The following is a 15823-nucleotide window of genomic DNA, read 5'->3' as shown; positions in this document are numbered from 1 at the left end:
AACGTGCAAAGAGTAAAACACTTTTCATAAAATCCCATAAAAATTTTATGTCAAATAGTTTTGCATTATTTCCTACTGCACATTAAAAATCAAGAAAATAGTTTGTAACATATCTATCTTAGCATTGATGGTGCATCAAGAGTTTACATCAGTATGTAAACTGATTCTGTGAAGCTATTCCCAACTCTACCTGCGACACAGGAAAAGTAACAAATGAAGACATGTACTTGGATACAAGACTGTTTAATATGCATCAGCATATCACTGTATATATGTATTCCTTGTAGAAGACATTTCACTGTGTGTATTTTTTCCTTGTAGAAAGCATGTATATTTAGGTTAAGCAAAGTACCATTTTCTTGCAACTATATAGATTTTTGAACTACAAATTCAGATCATTTGACTCATCACTTGTTTGGTATGAACATTTTGAATTATTTTGCTTTATCTCTCTTTTTATGGCTTTTGGCCCCTTTATATGTTTAATCAAGTAAGCTTTCTCCTATGGATTTTGAAATGATTATCCACTGTGATTTTAAATTTATTTCTAGAAAAAAGACAGCACATCATGTGTGGTTTATTTCTTGCACTCAAATCAGTGGGATTAATTTAGTAAAAGTCTGTCCCATTGAATTAATTGCTCTGACTGTGAGGTTGGATTTTCATTGATCAGATTAGGTCAGAGTTCTATTGCCTATCTCTGAGGAAAGAAGTTAATTTTTACCCAAAGATAGGGCTTTTAATGAGAGGTGGTTACTACTATATGAGTAAATTCTACTACTACATTAAATATAGTAATTATAATCATGCATCTCTTTATTAAGGGAGGCAGATATTGTTTTCAAAATTAGAAAATGAGAAATACTAAAATTGTGTTGAACAAACTGGTATTATAGAAGTAACAAAGAAGATGAGACCTGAAAACAGAAATGATCGTCTCAAAACTAACAGTATACTAGGAGTTATCATACAATCCAATTTTGCAAGAGACCTTAAGCATTGTGGCAGAGAAATTATGTCAGGTACGAGTGGTAATAGTGAGGCTTAGATAAGATTTTATTGTTACCTGTGTTCGACTGCTACAGTATTACAAAGAGAGTGAGTATACTTTTAAAGTTTCCATAATTATCAGTGTAAAAAATTTTGCTTGCCATCATTAGAAATGAAATAGACATTACTAGACCAATGTAAGAAATCAATAAAAGTATGTAATGTCACCCAAGTTACCTTAAATTGTGAGGTCCTCTACCCAGAATCCAGGTAAGGCAAATAGCTAAGAAGTTTGGTTTCCTGATTCTGTGATAGAATGAGGTAAAGAATGAACACAGGAGTCAGATTTAAGCCACACAGTGAAAAATCATTCCAAATTGTAATTTCATCATGAGTTATAGGTGTGATAAAATTCATTGAGCAGTTTTTGAAATGTCAAAAAGAGCATTATAGCACTTTGGGCTCTCAGGTCAATAAAAACATCTTCTACAAATGGCCTCCCACTCCCACATTTGTATTGTATGCCGCACATCATTTGAAGAGGAACCCATTTAAATGCAAATTACACTCAGACAGCAGTGAAACCAAATTACATGCAGATAAAACTAGTTGAAGAAATTCAGTAGTTAAGCATTCATCAATCCAAATGAAAGGTGCATTTGTTTCTTTTCAAAAAAAAAAAAAACACTACTAGGTAAATTTAAAATTGCATTTCTACAATTGTTATTTAATTATTTAATATGTTTTAGCAATACACTCATTTTTGAGCAAATTCTAATGCATTTAACATATTTTGTATTCCAGACACATTCTCTGATAGTAAAGCCTGTCCTGTTAATTCACTTTTGCATTTTCAAAAATATTGTGGATAGTAAAAATGAAGGAATGTGGTGAAATGTGAGATATACTAATTTTCAGCAAGATGCATTATTTTATCCAGGGAACACATTAAATGAGATGCAAAAAGAGTTTCTTTAAAGAAAAGTAATAGGGGGCTGGGGATTTAGCTCAGCGGCATAAGCACCTGCCTTGCAAGCAGGTGGTCGTGAGATCAATCCCTGGTACCGATAAAAATGAAAAAGACAAAAAAAAAAAAAAAAAAAAAAAAAGAAAAGAAAAAGGAAAAGTAATAGGAAAACCATTACCTAGCCTCATGACATCATAATAATATGGTATACAAAAGAATATATAGCACTATAAATAATTAAATTAAGTATAATCTAAAGCACATCAAATGAACATATACACTATTATTAACTTCCAGCTTCTCTAAATTAAGATAAAGATACTTGATTTAAATGTAACATGCTTGATTAATTAGGTAGCTCTTTATTGATTAAATTAAGTGTTTTTCTTACAGTTCTATATCATATTTCATTTTTTAACTAAATGAATGCTTAATCATGTTGACTACTAAGATTTACTTTAAAATATGTACTATTGGTAAACTATCATGAGAAACAATTATGAATTAAATTTCTTCGATGCATTAATTTTCAAGTTATTTATTTGAATGAGTTTTGCATTATTTAACTTTAAAAGAATGTAAACTATACTAGATATCAGCATAAAGTTTTCCTAACACTGTCTTACATGGTCAGTATTTTGGGGAACTTTTGTGATGTTCCTTTATAATTTTTGACATTTGTAATTTGTATATTTTTCCTCATGCTTTCTATTAATATGTGTTCTTTATATTTTCCACATTCAAACTTTTGGTCTCACTTAATTTCTGTACTGTTTTTATGATTTTGATTTTCCTCATTCATTTATTTTATTAACCTTTTTCTACTAGCTTTGGGTTTACTTTAGTATCTTCTTTTCTTTGTTTTGCCTATTTGGTTTCCTCAGACAAATATTTAGATTATTTGAGACTGCTCTATAATAACAGAGTCTAATATGATATAACTTCTTATTACTATTTCATACTAAAATATTGATATGGTTATATCTCAGTAATATAATACTTGTTATCCTTTGTGACATCTTATTTTATTTCTTAACCAGTATGTTGTTTATTTTTAAAGTATTTACAATTTTTTCTGATATTTTGGTATGGATATTTTCAATTTAATACCCTATGATTAAAATACATATTCTTATACTATGATAAGAATAAATACATATATATATATATATATATATATACATAATTTCAATAGATTTAAAAATGTATTGAGACATAAACAATGTTATCTATCTTGCTAATAGTTTCATGACTTTGGTAAATGATGAATATTATTTTATTGTTTGAGAGAGCATCTTAAAATAAAATATAAGGACAAGTTTATTGATAAAATCATTGGAGTATTTTTTATCCTTACTTACATCTGTATTTTTATTCTCCATTTCAGAGAGGCACATGACATAATACTTCCATAACTGTCACTTTACACATGTCTTCTTCAGATCTATTAGCTATGTATCATTTTTTGAAATTCAGTTGTTATACACTTATTTAGAACTTCTACTTTTAATAACCGACTGGAAAAGGAAAAGAGATATTATATATCAATATCCTTCAAGAAGTTAGGTAAAACATGCTTTTAAAAAATTTAGCAAATTAAAAATAAAAGCCCTAATACCTCAAAAGCACTTTGTAATTAACAGAAACATTGCAATGTTGTCTTAAAAGATTAGTGTAATTCATAATATTTTGAGAATAAAAGTTTGTGGGTTTTTTTTTTTTTTTGAAAGGAATATAACTTTGTGTTTTGTTTTTTCCTGAGTTGTCAAAATGTCTTGAAAGCTTTTATGGAATAATCCCATAGACCTACATACCAACTTCGTAGTATGCTGTACATGCATATATATTTGCATACTTTCTTGACTCTATTCTGTTATATTACCTTACATATACCTGCTTTTATGTCAAGTCATTTTTGACATCATAGAAATGTTATAATTTCTTACTTTAATATTTATAAAAGCAATATAAACTTCAATTATGATTGTAACATCATCCAAAAGGGGAAAAATGTACAAAATATTTATAATAAATAAAATTACTGCATTTTAAATGGCTGCTTGAAACCAAAATGAACATGTTTCCTTAATAGTATACAAAATATAAGCAATACTAATTTAAGCTAGAGGAAACACATGACAGCACTAACTTCTGACAAGAACAATGAGGAAGTTAAAGCTCAAAAAATGTATATAATTTATATTAGGAAATTATGGAAACGAGAATATTAAAGTCATTAATACATTTGCAATTGAAAGTAGAGCAGACATCAGACTTCTTGCCATCATAAATATCTGTTCATTTAGCTAGAAAATTATCTTGAAAGGTACTAGTATACTGTGTTTGTAAGTAAGATCTTGGTAATAAACTGTTGTCTTATATTTGGAACAAACTAAAGAAAACATTGCCTGTTAAATATGTTTTTACTCATTTTTCGCTAAATCATTTAGAGTTCAAAGTACTTTGGGTAAACTCACATATCCTAGATGTCCTGATAAATACATTAAAATTAAACAGATGTGTTTGTATTCTGAAAATGCTCATAAATCAATCAACTCTGAAAATGCTCTTTAAATCAATCAATTCTGAAATTGCTCTTCAATCAATGGAACGTTTCTCAGCTCTGGAGCTCAGCTTTCACATAAGGGCACTATGACATTGAAGAACTTTTTTTATGAGATTCCTATCAATTTCATTTCTCTTCTTCATTGTTATTGTGCTTGATTTTTCAACTTCTTTATTTAATGTCCCAACCCTGGCTTTTCTCTGCTGTTTTGTGCTATCTCAGAACTTCTTGCTAGGATGAGTCTTCACATACAGTGGTAGTTTTTAAATTTAAGTTTATTCACTATTTATTTATTTTTCATTTGTATGTGTGTGAAGGGTGTTTGCTGAGTACAGGATAACTTAAGGCCTTGCAACAAAAGGCAGGCATTATGTCACTAAGTTATAACCCTCACACTGCACTGATATTTTCTTCTCAGGTACTGTATCTAAGTCATCAAATTCAAAGGACTGATAATAAAATCATAGTTTGTGTGGCTGTTAATCTACAAGAGAAATCTGCTGCCTCATGACATGTAAAAATTTAACAGTTCTCTCCTCTTAATATTATTCTCTTAGTTTTCCAGTTGGTATCACGTCCTTAAAATAGTAAAGTTTCATTTGTCCAAAGAATCTTCTTATGGGCACATTCTCTCACTGTCCTCTTTGGTCTTTAATTTTGTGGCTGCATCTTCATCCCAAAGGGCCCACTCTGCAGCTCCCCTCTGCTTAGGAACTGACAGGCAATCACTTGTAGTTGGCAAAGTTATTTGTTCTTCACCTAATTTCTGTTCTCTGCCAGATCTGAATATTAATCATTTTAAGAATGAAACGGAGCCTGGAAGACAGCTCAGCACATGCTGGGCAAATGCCAGGTTCTGACCTACACTTCCCCTGTCACATCCCCCACATACACAATGAAAAAGAATGGAACAAATGCTGCTAAGCAGGAGAAACTTTAAATAACCAAAACTGTGATGGTTACGGCGAGACAAACTATTTTGCACCCACTTTATCTTAAATGTGGTGGGTTTTCTTTTTTTCAGTCATTATGAGGAGCTCTTATATATTCTATTTTGTCCACTAAAAAGGCAAGCTTTCAGCCTCGTTCTGTTTCAAGTATTTTAAAATAAATTTACAGGTGCTTTACTTGCTACAGTCCATCAATAGCCTGATTTAATAAATAAAGCCAAGCCAGGTACTCAAAAGAACCTAAAAAATCTAGGCAATTAAAATATGAGCATAAAATTCTATTAAAATGTTCTAAACTGCACAAGATAAAATTCTAATTTTTGAATTTTCCAACTCCAGATTTTAAGTGGAATTTGAAAAGCTGTATTTTTATACCCCATATTTCTTCAACAGTATATTGAATATAAAAATTAAGATTCATGATGAAAAATATGTAAATATAGTTTTACTTTTCTTAAGCCTATTTTTACTCAATTGTGAATTTTCCTGAAGCTGAGTGCCATGTGTCCTTCCAAAGGCAATAGCATCCATTTGGCTGTGCTGTTGACTGATTTTTGCCCGGTTTTGCCTGCATCCTGGCCCTCTGGAATGCAGTAAGTCTTACTGATAGTCACTGGGCTGTTGTGCTTCTACAACACAAAGGTATCCGTGAGGTCTGCTAGTTATGCACTCACAGTATATGCCCTTCAGGGAAGCCAGGCCGCACAGACTGCATTTCCTTCAGTCAGCTCTTCTTTATGTGTTCATTCCCAGCAAGACTTAATGCTATGCTGTGTTCTTTTTATATCCTTATCTTTTTTATTGCACTCTGTTTGTAATACATAATGATCACATTCCTCAAGGTGAGTTGATATATATATATATATATATATATATATATATATATAGAGAGAGAGAGAGAGAGAGAGAGAGATAGATAAAACATATTTTAATTGTTTTTCATCCCTTTATCCTCCCTTACCTCAGTCTCTTGGTCCTCTTGTCATTTGAAAAAGATCTATCTCCCTATTTCCTGTTATATTCTATGTTGCTCATTATTTATGTTTTGGGTTTTTCACATAGGAAAAAATCATATGGTATTTATGTTTTTTTCAAATTTCTCATTTTATCACAACAAGACAGAAAGGATTTCTAAGTATCATTTATTACCTAGTATATTCTCTTTTTTTCCCAGAACTCTCAGATACTTTGTTCCATTGGATTACTCAAACCAAAAGCTATGTCATTTATACACATATATTTCCATTCCTTTTAAATGCCTAATGTTGGTCTAGTTGTTTCCAGACAGGATCTGGCTCTATCCCAGCCTGGTCTTGAACCTTCTTCCTACCTCATTCTCCTGAGTGCAAACCATATGATATTTAAATTTGTGTGTGTGATTATTTTCAGTTCATATCATAGTTCTAAAGCACATTCATTTTCCTACAAATGAATCAAGTTTATTCTTTATTTCATAGTAGAACCTCATGGTTTATAATTACCACATTCTCTTTATCCATTTATCTGTGGCTGTAGAGGGATATATTGGCCTATTCCAAAATTTAGCCTTTATGAATTGTGCTTGTGTAAACATGCATGTATCACTATTGTATGATGTCTTGATTCTTCTAGGAAGATACACAGATAAAGAATATCTGGGTTACATAAAGTTTCTAGTTTTAGTTTTTTGAGGAATCTCCACACACATTGTCATAGTGGATGCATTAGTTTACATTCCCACTAACAATGTGGAAGCTTTGATCATTCACGGCATCTTCATCAGTGTTTGTTATTTGTTTTATTGAAAATAACTCTTCTTTCTGGAGTAAGGTACTCTTGTTTCAATTTGCAGTTCTCTAAAAGTCAACAACATTAAACCTTTTTCATGCATTTATTGTTCATGAGTATTTTTTTTTCTGAGAAGTACATATTAATTTAATTTGCCCATGTTTTTAAGTGGTCTTTAATTTTGAGGGAAATTTTTTCCAATTATTTATATATTCTAGTTATAAGTGCTTTTTTTGAGGAATAGATAGCAAAAGCTTTTCCATTCTATATGTTGGTTCTTTACTCTGTTTGTTATTTCCTGGGCTGTGCAGAAGTGGTGATTTGGTTTGTTTGTTTTGTTCATATTAACCCATTTATTGATACTTGGTATTATTTCTTATGCTATTGGAGTTGTGTCTGGAAAGTACTTGGCTATTCCTACGTCTTCAAAAGTTGTACTTATTTTAACTTCCACCAGATTGTTTCTCTTTTAACATAGAGACCTTTGGTCTATTTGGATTTTACTTTAGAGTATGATGAAGGCAATTGATCTAGACTAAATCTTGTGCATGTGCATATGGACAGCTAGTTTTCCCAGCACCAACTGAAAAGAAGCTGTCTTTTACTTCAGTTTATATCTGAGGTCTGTATTCAAAGATATGATAGTTCTTGTGCCTGGAACTATTTCTTTATCCTCTATTCTGACCTCTAATCTGTGAAAATCAATAAAATTAATTCTCAAAATAGTAGGCAAGTTCAAATTACCTAGAACAAGTAAACAATTTTGAAAAACAAAATTGAATTTCATTATTTGGTTTAAAGTTTTACAATAAAACTACATCAATCAAAACTAATATTAATAAACATATGAAAAAGAGAAGAGTCATCGAATAGCCTTCAATTATGTCTTCAACTAATTCTCAGAAAAAGTGCTAAGATGATTCCAGAGAAGAAAGATATTTTCAGTGTATGAAGCTATAATACATATATAATGCTGGATATCAATAACTGGCATGAAACCCGTGCCTCATAAATTAATACTAACTTAAAATGGATCATAATAATAAATTCACTATCTAAACTAACATTTTCACAATATAACATAGGAGAAAATACTTGTGAGTATTTAGAATGGTATTCAGACAGGCATAAAACAAAATTTTTAAAAACACCATTTATTATTCAGTTGATACAGTTAAGAAAAATTTAGTTAAAAAATATGCAATGTACAGGTGTCTAGTAAGAAACTGTTTATCTGTGCTTTTTTTTATTAAAAAGAGAAAACCACAAAAAGGTAGAAATGATACAGAATTTCAAAAATAACATTAAATCATCTCTCATTTATATATTACAAATTGTTATCTTAGAAGTAGTTGCTCAAGTTACAAAATCAAAGCAAAAATGAACAGACAATCAAACAATGGGAGCACGAACTATTCTGTTTGATGAACTACCAAAAACTTATATGGTTATTTATACGCATACAATTATATGTGTATACCTACAAGTTGTTCTTTCTTTCCTTTTGAGCATTTTTCCCTTTCATTATTATATATTATATTCTTTGGATTTTATTATTCTTTAAGATTTTTATCATTATTTTTTACACTAGAGAGATGATATGATATTTACAAATGTGAGTCTGATTTATTTCACTTATGATAATGTCAAGTTGCTTCCATGTATCTATAAAAGCCTCAAGGTTATCTCTTTGTATAGTTGAGTAATATTCCATTGTATAAAAATACTGCATCTTTTTCATCCGTTTTGTGATTGATGGGCATCTTGGTTGTTTCCAAGATTTAGCTATTAAAAATTGTGCTGCTATAAACATGAGTGCACATATATCACTGTGACATGACCTTTCCAATTATTCTGGGAAAATACCAGAAGGGGTATAGATAGATTGAATGGAATTTCCAAATCATAGTTTTTAAGGAATTTTCATACTGATTTTCACAGGGCCTGAACCAGTCTACACTCCCACTAACAGTGGAGAAGTCACTAACATTTGTTATCAGTTGATTTCTTGATGGCAGCTATTCTTTCTGGAATGAGACAAAATCTCAATGCTGTTTAATTTGCATTTCTTGAAAGTCCAGTGATGGTGAATGTCCCAGCCTGTGGGTAAGTACACGGAGACCCTAGAGGAGGAGTAGGGACAAGAGGGGACAAAAGACACAAAGAATAGAGACAAGACAGGATTCTGATCAAGCCTCATTTATTCAAGGAAACAGTAACAAATACAAAGGGTATTGGGTAAGGGGCTGGGTTTTGACACATCTGTGGGTAACTTAGCAACAGTGGGAAATTCTAAGGAGGCCGGGACTGTAGAGTAATTTGAGTTTCCTGTGCGCTGGCCCATAAATCTCTGTAAGGGCTGAACCACAGAGACATATGACAGGCTAGGTGAGGAAAGATAGAAACTTAACTACTAAATAGAAACTTAACATTAAGATGCCTGTTGTCTTGTTAACAAGATAATGGCCAATGCAGGGTTTCCCACAGGTGAACATTTACCCATGTATTTATTTGTGACTTGTATATCTTCTTCAGAGAAATATGTATTCATCTGAGATGTCCATTTTTGGAGAGGGTCTTTGAATTTGGGGGGATTGATATTTTTCAATTCTTTGTGTGTTCTGGGTATAAGTCATTTGTCTGAGTGACTGATGGCCAAAATTCTCTCCATTTTGTGAGTGTTCTTTTCACTTTGTTGGTGATTTCACTTGAAGTGCAAAAACTTTTTAATAAAATGAGATCCCAGTTGCTGATTCTTTGAAGTATTTCCCATGCGGTTGGCATTTTGTTCATGAATTCTTTTCCTACCCCTCTGTTTCCAAGATTTTTACCTATGTCTTCCAGTATATTTAGTGTTTCTGTTTTGTATTTAGATCTTTGATCCATTTTGACTTTAGTTTAGTTCATGGTAATAGGCATGGGTCAAGTTTCAGTCTTTGACATGTGGAAAACCAATTTTCCAACACCATTTATTATTAAAGAGGCTATCCTTCTTCCAGTGAACATGTTTAGCCACTTTGTCAAATATAAGATGACTGAGTGTTTTTGTAGTTGTGTTTGCATCTTTGAATCTGTTCCGCTTGTCCTCAGGTCTATTTCTTTACTCGTACCATGCTGATTTTAATCACTGTAGCTTTTTAGTATAATTTCAACTCAGGAATCAAGATGTCTCCTGCATTGCCTTTGTTGCCCAGAATTACCTTTGCTGTTCTAGGTTTCTTCTGATTTCAAATGAACTTTAGAAGTGTTTTCTCTACATCTGTAAGCTATGTTAGTGGTATTTTGATTGGGATTGCATTAAATCTGTGTAACAGTTTTGGGAGTATGGCTCACAATGCTCTTCCTAACCAACAACAAAGGATATCTTTCATTTTCTAATATCCTCTTCAATATCATTTTTTAGATAAATATAATTTTCAGTGTATAGGTCTTTTACACTCTTGGTTAGGTTGATTACTATTTCATTTTGTTAGGTACTATTGTGAAAGATGTTATTTCCATAATTTCTCTCTTAGTGAGTTTGTTGTTTGAGTAGGAATGCTATTGATTTTTGAGTGTTGAATTTGTATTCAAGTACACTATTGAATTAGTATATTGGTAGTCTTTTGATGGAGTTTTTGGGGTCTTATATGTAGAATATCATGTTATCTGCAAATAGTGATAATTTAACTTCTTCCTTTTCTATCCTTATTCATTTTATTTCTTGCTCTTGTCTGATTTCTCTGGCTAATGTTTCCAGAACTATATTGAATAGGAGTGATGTTAGTGGACATCCATGTTTTGTTCCTGATTTTAGAATGAAAGCTTTCAGTTTTTGTCAGTCTAGTAAAATGTTGGCTGTTGGTTTGTCATAGATAGTCTTCATCAGATTGAGGTAGACAATCCAAGTTTCCAAGTTTCTCTATGGTTTTTATCATGAACAAGTGTTGGACTTTATCAAAAGTTTTTTCTGCCTCTATTGAGATGATCTATTTATGCAGATTTTGAAATTTCTTTTGCAATTAATTTCCAATTTCAGTGCACTATGGTCAGATAATATGCATGGGATAATTTTAAGTCCTTTGCATTTATGTAAGAATATTCTATGACTAATATATAGTCTATTTTGGAGAATGTTCCTTGTTCAGCTGAGGAAAACGTATATTCTGATGTGGTTGTGTGCAACACTCTGTAAGCATCAGGTTCTGTTTTCTCTTTGCTGACATTTTATCTAGTTGATCTATCTGTTTGTGACAATGGAGTATGAAAGTCCATTATTAAAATTGTGCCATTGCCTGTTTAGTTTTTAATATTTATTATATTTTGAATACACACACACACACACATGTAGCACTCATCTATATATCAGATTCTTTCACCATTTTTGGAAAACTTTCTGCTATTACTTCTGTGAGTAGTTAAGGCACTCATGTTTATTCCTCTGTCTTCATTGATACCTGCTAGTCTTTATCTTTTATCTTTGCATCATCTGGAAGCTGTTGAATTGTCATTTCATGCTGCCTTGTTATTTTTAAAAGTTCTATCCTTTAATGATCACTAACTGCAATCCTATCTTCAAGGTCCAAAATTCTATCCTCAACTTCATTTAAAAGGTTTTGCCAGCTTTCCATAGAATTTTTATTACTTGGATATCTCTTGGAATTTGTTTCATGCATTCTGTTTCATGCAATTTGTTTTCTATGTTGTTCATTCAAGATTTCCATAATTTGCCCATGCTCCTGTACTTTTTTTTAATGGGAAAAACTTATTTTAATATATTGTTAAAAACAGCCATTCAACCCTAAAAAATATGATTTCTTTCTTTTTTTTATTTAAAGAAAGAAGAAAAAAAAAGAAAGGACATAAAAAAACAATGCAGTAAAAGGGTGTGTACTTTTTAACCTATGTCTTCTCTAGATATGATGTGCAACTCCTTTATTAAGGTTATCATTTCTGGCTTTACATGAGAGATTATTTCTAATATGATTTCCTGTAAAACCTCATGGATTTATTTCCTTATTTCACTTGCTGTCTTTTCAGAAATTTCAAGTGTATGACCTCTAATGTCTTCTATTTCCAAGTCCCCTGTACTTGTTCCTGATGGAATAGATCTTTGAGATTGAATTGTGCTTTTTGTTTTGTCATTGTCACCTTTCAGGCTAATATTTTGTCTTTAAATCTCGCTAGTCTCAGCTTTCAATAGTGGATGTCTTAGGGTCCTACTTTGTGGCTGAGTTTTGTCTAATTGCTGGGACTACAATGAAGAGGTGGGCCAGTTACCTGAATTCCTCCTGCAGGGCCTGTTGGGTGAGTGCTATATTCTCTTTCAGCTGACTAGCCTGGGAGTATTGATGTAAATCAACCCTTATATACGGCTTTTTCTATATCTTCAGGTTGCTTGAGGCCACCAGATCTACCTGGTTAGTGTTTGCTTCATGCAGGATCCTACCCTGTCACTGGTTGTTTTTTAAGCTCATTTGATTTCCTCCAGGTTGGGAAAGACCTTCTTGGCACACTTCTCAAGCCACCTGATGTTCTCTATATGGAAGAAGCACTCACCCACATTCTTACCATGCTCACAGGCCCTACAGCTGGAGGAGACTTTGCTAGTGTTCCATTTACCCACTGAAGACCTCTATTTTAGGGGCAAACTCATTACACTGACACAAGTCTACTGATGTCTTCTGTTTGGATGAGGGATTACTGAGTGTCATGGTTTACGTTGGTGGTCCCCAAGCCTCATGCATTTGGAATGTTCATTTGGGATTGGTTCATTGTCGAGCACTGGGATTGATGATGTCAGTGCTATGCCCACCTAGGAGTGAAGCCAGCATACAATGTAATATCAGGAATAAAGTGTATATCTCTCTCTTTCTGGTTTCTGCTTGCTGTTTGGAGCTGCCATGAACTTCACACCCCACCATGCCACCCTGCCTTGGAGCTGAGTGTGGACTGGAACCTCAAAAAAGTGTAAGAAACAAACCTTTCCTTTCCCAACTTTAGGTATCAGGTATTTTGTCTCAGTGATGAGTAAAAAGTGACTAAGACACTGAGTCTCTCATCAGTCTAGCAAGGTCAATCCACTGCAGAAAAAAGGTCCTGGCAGGAGGAGGGGCAGCTGAAGATCCAGGGAGAGGATGGAAGAGGCTATCTGCTGATCCCTAGGCTGTGGACAGTGAGAGCAGAAATAAGGGCATTGTGTGCCAAACCCTAGGTCCATGGAGCATCAGAGAAAATTTTTATATAAAACAATAATTATGTATTTCTGTACAGAAAAGAATAGATGAGATGAAAAATAAACTTACAATATTTGGTCATAAGAATATGGAACAAACAGATATCTTAAATATTGAGGATGAGAATCCAAATTTTTCCAAGCATTTTGGAAAAGTGTAGAATAGTTTCTTTGTCTAATGTGTGTACTTTTTGTTTGTTTGTTTTGGGTTTTTGAGACAAGGTTTTAGGCTGTCATGAACAGCATCCTCCTACTGCAGCCTCTCAAGTTCTGGAATCATAGGCAGGTGCCACCATGCTTATCTTATTATTATAGTTTTAGTTCATGGATTTTTTTTTCTGTTTGATAAAAAGAATCTTTTTTTTTTTCTTTTAGTACATATTTGTAATACATGATATTTAAATTCCTTGTGAGTAGGCCAAAATAAAAGATGGATAATTAGGAGTATGGAGGTAGATCAGGATATGAGGAGGGATGGAGGGAGAGGAAAGAGAGGAGAGAGAGGGGATTTTAAAAGTCATTAAAATGTGTTGTATACATATGGTAGCTTTACACAAACAGTGTAAACATTATGAACTGGAAAAGAGTAGTTTCTTAGTGAAGTTGGCAAACACTAGCTTACCACTGACACAGCACACCTATGCCCAAAAATTTCCACAAGTGCAATGAACATATATGCACAAAGTTTTGCACATTTATATTTAGGGTACTTTATTCATAATAAATATTCATCAGTGGCTGGGAATAACATACACAGTGTATTAATACTCAATAAAAAGATAAATTATGGATATAATTCTGAGTGGTTTTTATAATTTTTATGGAAATTAAAGAAGTCAGAAAAATTAACTGCACTCTTCTCTATAGTACAATTATTTTAAACATTCTACAAAAGGCATAAATAATATGCAGCAAATAAGTGATGTCAGAGTACAGGAGTTAGGAAAGTGTGAGCTACAAAGTAGAATAGAAGAAACTTTTGGAACAATGTCAGTTATCTGTATATTAAGCACATGGTGATTATTTAACTTACATACAGAGTCCATCAATAAGATGTGCACACACTTCATGAGAGGAAAACCTTGTATAAATACTTTAATCCTAAATTTATTGAGACAGGGCATGGGGATTTAGTTCAGCAGCATAAGCACCTGTCTGGCAACTGTGAAGTCATGAGTTTGGCCCCCAGTACCCCCCCAAAAAATATTGAGATATCATGATATTTATACAAGTTACTTGTGGATTTTACAATTAAGGAGGTACTCGAAGTGATGGTCATCATCTTCCAGATATTTATTAGCATAGTGAACAGCTACTTGGGTAATTTGGTCACTGAGATAGCTACACACACATTCTCAGTTTCTTCTCTAAAGGCTCACAGTGTGGTAGATTTTCTGTGATATGTGACTTCCACTGGGATTCCCTGATATGAAGATAAGATCATTTTTTGAAAAACACATCATATTTTTCTTTTCCTGAACTCTGAGAGAGAGGGGGGGGGGAGTGTGTGTGTATGGATTCTATATTTGCAATATTTAATCAACTATTGCACCTAGAATTTGTTCTAATGATTCATGGAGGCAAAAGTTCTTTTATTAATTTATTTGATACTGAGATTCAAACTCATGATCTTGTACTTGCCAGGCAGGCACTATACTTCTGAGCTGTGTCCCCAGCTGTGGAAAAATTCTGATCAGCTTGGTTGAGTTAACAGATATTAAACTGTGATTGTATGGAAACATTAATCAACAGGCAGCCTCTTCATTATCACTGCAGTATGAAATGAGCAGGGCTATTGCTCCTGTACTACAAAGACATATTGTTGTGAATTTTAGATATTAATTTTATATCATTATACAAGTATTGGCTAAATGATATTCTAAGAAACAAAGAGACAGAATTAGTATTTTCTAGTAATAAATCATCACTGACATTATTGATAATTTAGAGACATATTTTAGCTAAGATTGTCAATGTTCTCAGAATTTGATCCTTCTCCAAATCTAAGAAAATCTCAATTTGTCTTGGATATCACATGGACATTATTTTGTCTTTGTTTCTAGCTTAGTATCTTGTCACCAGGCCCTGTCCAATGAGACTGAGAGATTTACCTGGCACTAGTGACAATGTGAAAAAACAAAAAAGCTTTATTTTTCAACAGAGGAAAATATTTTCTCTCTTTGACCATTATAATGTTTGTATGTGAGGTTTTAAAATACCACAGAGTGATATAAGATAGCTAGCAATGAAACAGAAGAAAAATAGGTTTTGATTACATTATTAAATCTGCTAATTTATTCTTCAAGTTTGGGTATCTTGGGAAAGTCAATTTACATTCCGTTTGAACATCTTTGAAATTGGTTGTTATT

The sequence above is a fragment of the Cavia porcellus genome, unplaced genomic scaffold (assembly GCF_034190915.1).
Source record: "Cavia porcellus strain 051 isolate PalLab524CR breed Dunkin Hartley unplaced genomic scaffold, mCavPor4.1 scaffold_1, whole genome shotgun sequence".
NCBI classification, from domain to species: Eukaryota; Metazoa; Chordata; class Mammalia; order Rodentia; family Caviidae; genus Cavia; species Cavia porcellus.
The sequence above is the reverse complement of the archived record's forward strand: the minus strand, read 5'-3'. Positions refer to the sequence as shown.